Here is a 6,000-nt window from a genome sequence, read left to right on the forward strand (position 1 = left end):
TGAGATTGTAAATCTTAAATTACAATCACATCAGCAAAATCTCTTTTACCATGCCAGCTATGTATTCACACAATCACCCTGTGCATGAGGGTGTGAGCATCTTTGGAAACCATTACTCTGTGAGTCACAGTCTCTAACACCAAACTTTTTAGCTATTAGAGTCTCAAATAAGTTGTAATATCTGAAAGAGTGAATTTCTTCTCATGACTTCTTTTTCCAAGATGAACATATTTTTAGTCATATGAATTTAAAATATCTGAGCCCCACAGAAGACCTAAATAGATATGTCTCCAAAGAAGACATAGAGATGGCCAAGGAGCACATGAAAAGATGCTCAACGTCGTTAATTATTAGAGAAATGCAAGTCAAAACTACAATGAGGTATCCCCTCACACCAGTCAGAACAGCCATCATGAAAAAGTGTACAAATAATATATGCTAGAGAGGGTGTGAAGAAAAGGGAACCCTCCTACGCTGTTGGTGGGAATGTAAATTGGTGCAGCCACTATGGAGAACAGTATGGAGGTTCCTTAAAAAATTAAAGATAGAACTACCATATGACCCAGCAATCCCACTCCTGGGCATATATCCAGACAAAACTATAATTCAAAAATATACATGCACCCTTATGTTCATAGCAGCACTATTTATAATACCCAAGACGTGGAAGCAACCTAAGTGTCCATCGACAGATGAATGGACAAAGACGATATGGTATATATGTACAATGGAATACTACTCAGCCATAAAAAAGAATGAAATAATGCCATTTGCAGCAACATGGATGGACCTAGAGATGATCATGCTAAGTGAAGTAAGTTAGAAAGAGAAAGACAAATGTCATATGATATCACTTATATGTGGAATCTAAAATATGACACAAATGAACTTATCTATGAAACAGAAACAGACTCACAGACGTAGAGAACAAACTTGTGCTTGGGAAGGGGGAGGGGTTGTGGGGGAGGGATGGATTGGGAGTTCGGGATTAGCAGATGCAAACTATTATATACAGGATGGATAAACAACAAGGTCCTACTGTAGAGCACAGGCAACTGTATTCAATATCCTGTAATAAACCATATGGAAAAGAAAATGTAAAAGAATATATATATATATATATATAGCTGAACCACTTTGCTGTACAGCAGAAATTAACACATTGTAAATCAACTATACGTCAATAAAATCGATTTTTAAAAAAGAAAAAAATAATAAAATATATGAGCCCCAGATTGTGACTAAAATATTAAATTACATCAATAGCACATATGGTGTGCCTAGTGTGGGATCTATATATTATCTGAAAAAAATTATTTGTAAATGTAGGTGAATATAATCTATATAAGTTCATTCATAGGACACTGATCATCCATATTATAAGCCGGTTAACCTGTATCTAAGTCTTTTTATTTTAAATATTAATGCAGATTAGATCTCATAATTTTCGTTTATTTAAAAACGCATTGCTCACATACTATTTGCGAGGCACTGGGAATGCAGGTAACAGGTGGCCCTTGCCCTCAAGGCAAGAATTTTTCATTCTTAGGTTGTGACTCATCAGAGGGTTGTGAAATCAATTTGGTGGATCACAACTAGTATTTTGAAAAGACAAATGAACTAGTATAGACCAGAAAACATCAGAATGCACCACACAAAGCGAAAGTAAACATGGGACTGTGAAACTTTAGGTATATGTTTGTGCATTTGTATGTATGTGAACTTCGACATGAGACGTGAAATGTCTTTCTTACTTTGGATGTGGTGGCCAAAAAAGTTTGAGAGCCTCTAGTTGGGAGAGAATGAATAAGCACACAAACAATACAAATCTGTATGAGAAGTGCTTTCGCAGATTTATCCTCATGCGGGCGGCCCCATGGCTGTGTCACTCACCATTATTTCATCACAGCCTGACCTAATGTCTGATATATAATCAGCCCTCGTTTATTCTTCCCGAGTAAATGGATGAATGAGGTAGGCCTGGAGTGCCAGGGAAAGCAGTAGGAGGAGGCCAGAGGGCGAGCACGTTTTGTCCTTCCCTTTGCATGACTCCTCTGGGAGCTGAGGGCTGCGGGGACAGGTCTGGAGAGGAACTTGATCAGATGCAGAATTGAAGGCTGGGCAGTGAAGCCTGGGGGACCTTGAGTGACATCTAGTGGCTTCTTGGACCAAATGGGCGGCACCAGCCTCAGGAATCCCCCATTAGGTGGAGTAATATGGGATAAGCCATTTGCTTTACGGGGAAAAGAAAAAAAGGGCTCCATTCCTGTTCAGCATATAAGTGTTCCTTCATTTGTAGATGAATCCTGTGGGTTTAGTGGTCTGTGCTCTTTTTTGATGAGTTGGCTTTGTCCGAAGGGGCTTTCTCATCCCATTAGAACATCTTGATTGAACCTCATGCCTTTGTAGCCTGTTCCTCAGCACCTGGGACAGCACTTTCAGGTGTGGTTCAGGTGTGTAATAAACACCTGCTGGTGTCTGGCTGACATGTTTAATCATTCATTCAGCCCGTGCTCGTAGATCGGCTATCGCCCACATTCAGGATTCTCATCTCCGGCCACACATTAGAAACACCAAGGACGTTTTTAATAAATAGAAGACTTTGCCCACCCTCACCCTACCTCCATGATTACTTAGTTGATTGGGGTGGATCCCAGCCTTCTCTTATAGATACGGATATAGATTTTTTTTCAGTTCCCAAGGGGATCCTACGGGGCAGCAGGGCTGAGACCCACAGCTCTCATTTGGACAGGCCCTAGAGGTAATGGAGCATCAGTGTAAAACGAGACTGCCTGCCTCCGAGATCAGTGCTTCTCAGACTGCCTGGGGTAAAGGACCAGTCTTCGTGGACACACATTTCTGTAAAATACAAATAAAAGGAAATTCCTAGAAAATGATATGAGAAGGCAAAGACATATAATAAAATCCAAGCCCCAATTGTTCATCAGATTCAACAGAAATTACTTTCTTGGTTAAATTCCTCTAAAAGGTTCTGACAGCTTAATCTGAATGTATGTACTTGTTGTGAGCTGGTGACAAACCATCTGCAGGGCGGCACTTGGTTATGCTCTAGATCAGGGGTCCCCGACCCCGCAGGCCGCAGACCCGTGCGGGGGGGCGGGCAGGAGGTGAGAGGCGGGCGGGCGAGCAGAGCTTCACCTGCCGTTCCCCATCGCTCCCCGTGGCTCACATCACCGCCTGAGCCATCCGTGCCCCCCTCACCGTGGAAAAACTGTCTTCCACGAAACCGGTCCCTGGTGCCAGGAAGGCTGGGGGCCGCCGCTCTAGACGGAGGTGGGGGCGAGGGGAAGACAGGACGCAAAACCCACCGGCAGCAGTAGTAACAGGACACGGGTTGCTCTTGTGCCTCTGAGCAGGAGGCCTGCGGACCCCTCAGGCGGAGCCCCATGGGGCCACCAGGGCCGAGGGCCGGTCCTCAGCTCCCCGGAGCCAAACTTTGCTCTGATCAGAGCACCCACATGATCAGGCACTTGGCACTGTCCATGTGCTAAAATTTTTTGGAAACTGGTTATAAAGCAAAGGTCACTCCACTCTCTTTTTAAAGCAAATGTTCCTTTCCAGGGACCAGACAATGATGTTTGCTAGAAGGATACCCCTCCTTCCAGGATGAAGGTCCTCAGGCATGAGACGATTCTTTAGGAAACAGAGGGTGATGCCGTCCCTGCCGCGTGATGGAGCATCCAGTCCAGCGATGCGATGGGCACGCCCACTGCCCGCCGGTGTCTCTCTCTTGAACAGTGGTTAATAAATAAACACCGGCACACTGACAGCTGTCACTTCTAGCTGTACCTCTGTCCGGCAGGCAGGCTCAGTACACTAGATTAAGTTACCACTTGCTTCTACAATTGGGTCTTTGTCCTAAGCCTTTTTTTTTTTTTTTTTTTTTTTTTTTTTTAGTGCTTTAAGATACCCTAATTCAATCACAGTAGTAAATTGAGAATTTTTCCAAGGTTGTGTCTTGTTTCTTTCTTTATCTTTTTTTTTTTTTGAAGTGGACCATTTTATAATTGGGTCCTTGTCCTAAGCCTTTTTTTTTTTTTTTTTTTTTTTTTTTTTTAGTGCTTTAAGATACCCTAATTCAATCACAGTAGTAAATTGAGAATTTTTCCAAGGTTGTGTCTTGTTTCTTTCTTTATCTTTTTTTTTTTTTGAAGTGGACCATTTTAAAAGTCTTTATTGAATTTGTTACAATATTGGTTCTGTTTTGTGTTTTGGTCTTTTGGCCGCAAAGCATGTGGGATCTTAGCTGCCTGACCAGTCCCTGCGTTGGAAGGCAAAGTCTTAACCACTGGACCACCAGGGAAGTCCCATGGGCCTTGTTTCTGTTTTGGGCATACAACACTTGGAATGATCATACGTATCAGAATCTTTCCATATATGGATGTTTTATATGCCTAGGGGATGAGGAAGGGAAGGAAGGATTTTTCAGGATCACAGGTCTGGTCGTTATGGGAAGAGAGTAGGAGAAACGTAATCCAGACACGAGAGATTTGCAATCGCATCTTCATTTCGCTTATAGAGAAGAGGGAGCAGGTGTCATCATAAAGGATGATAACTGCAAGGTGCATCTCTTTTTTACAAGCATAAATCAGGATCTACACATTTAAATTAGTACAGTCCTCCAGCGTAGTCATTCAGGGAGGCTACATGTTTTTCCAACAACTTGACTGTTTCTCAAATACCGTCAACCCCCCTCTAAGTTCATCTCTACCACCCAAGTTCCTTTATGAGAGAATGCTGTGATCTGTCCCTTGAAGGTACTCCGCCACCCCAAGCCCTATTCTGAACCAATCCTGGTTGAAGCAGGAGGGATCCTAGGACCTCTAACCTCACCAGCGGGACTGAGCTCTCGACTTACTTCAGTGCCCTCCGTGTGCCGGGCACCACACCAGATCTGGGTTTGCAGAGATGAGATGAATACAACACAGCATCCGCCCCCAAAGACTTTGCCAACCGGTGGAGAAAGGGTTGATCTAAAGCCTGTGCATTCATTCTCCCTCTCTTTACATGGGGTAAAGTCTCTAAGTATTCATGGAGCTGAGACCAAGTACGGGAGCTCTGTGTGTGTTGACATAAGGCACACACTCCAGTTCCTGGGATATGTCTTTAAAGTGGCCCTTGGATTGTTGAAAGTTTGCCTAAAATCCAACTGTGAGTGTGGAGCGTGTTGCTCCAGAGAAAATCCAAGTTTATGAGAATGGGGAGCCACAGTTTCCCCTGTTTTAAAGCTCCTACGAAACGAAGGCAATGTAAAATGGTAGGTTTGAAAAGACCAAAAAATGTCAAAGTCGTTTTGAGGCAGTTTTCAAAATCCTTCATTCACAGGATGAGAGATTTAACTTTGGTCTAAATTATTTTGGCATCAGTGACATCAAACCAATTAGTTACTGGATCAATTCAGTGGAGAAAAAGAGCTTTTAAATGATTAAGAAGTGGGGTTTTTTTGTTATGGTTGAGAACATGTTATTGACTTTATACTAACATTCTAGAAATTAGTTCTTAGATTTTTGTGTCCCCCCAAAATAATTTGTAACATGTTTATTAGAAACTCTGGTGGTGCACATAGTTAAAGCAACCCTACCTCTTTATCACTGGAGACCATTCAAATTAATCCATTTGCTTTAACTATGTAGGGTACGGTGTCGGGTGTCCCCTCCCCGACACCATCTGTGTGCTATTGGGTAAGGTACTTGTTCTGGGCTGAATGACGTCCTCCCCAAAATTTGTATGTTGAAATCCTAATCCACAATACCTCAGAATGGGACTGTGTTTGGAGATGGGGGTCTTTAAAGAAGTAAGTTAAAATGAGATCCTTCAGGTGGGCCCTCATCCAGTGTGACTGGTGTTCTTTTAAAAAGAAGAAATTTAGGGGCTTCCCTGGTGGCGCAGTGGTTGAGAGTCCGCCTGCCGATGCAGGGGACACGAGTTCGTGCCCCGGTCCGGGAAGATCCCACATGCCGCGGAGCGGCTGGGCCCGTG

The sequence above is a fragment of the Physeter macrocephalus genome, chromosome 2 (genome assembly GCF_002837175.3).
Source record: "Physeter macrocephalus isolate SW-GA chromosome 2, ASM283717v5, whole genome shotgun sequence".
Lineage (NCBI taxonomy): Eukaryota > Metazoa > Chordata > Mammalia > Artiodactyla > Physeteridae > Physeter > Physeter macrocephalus.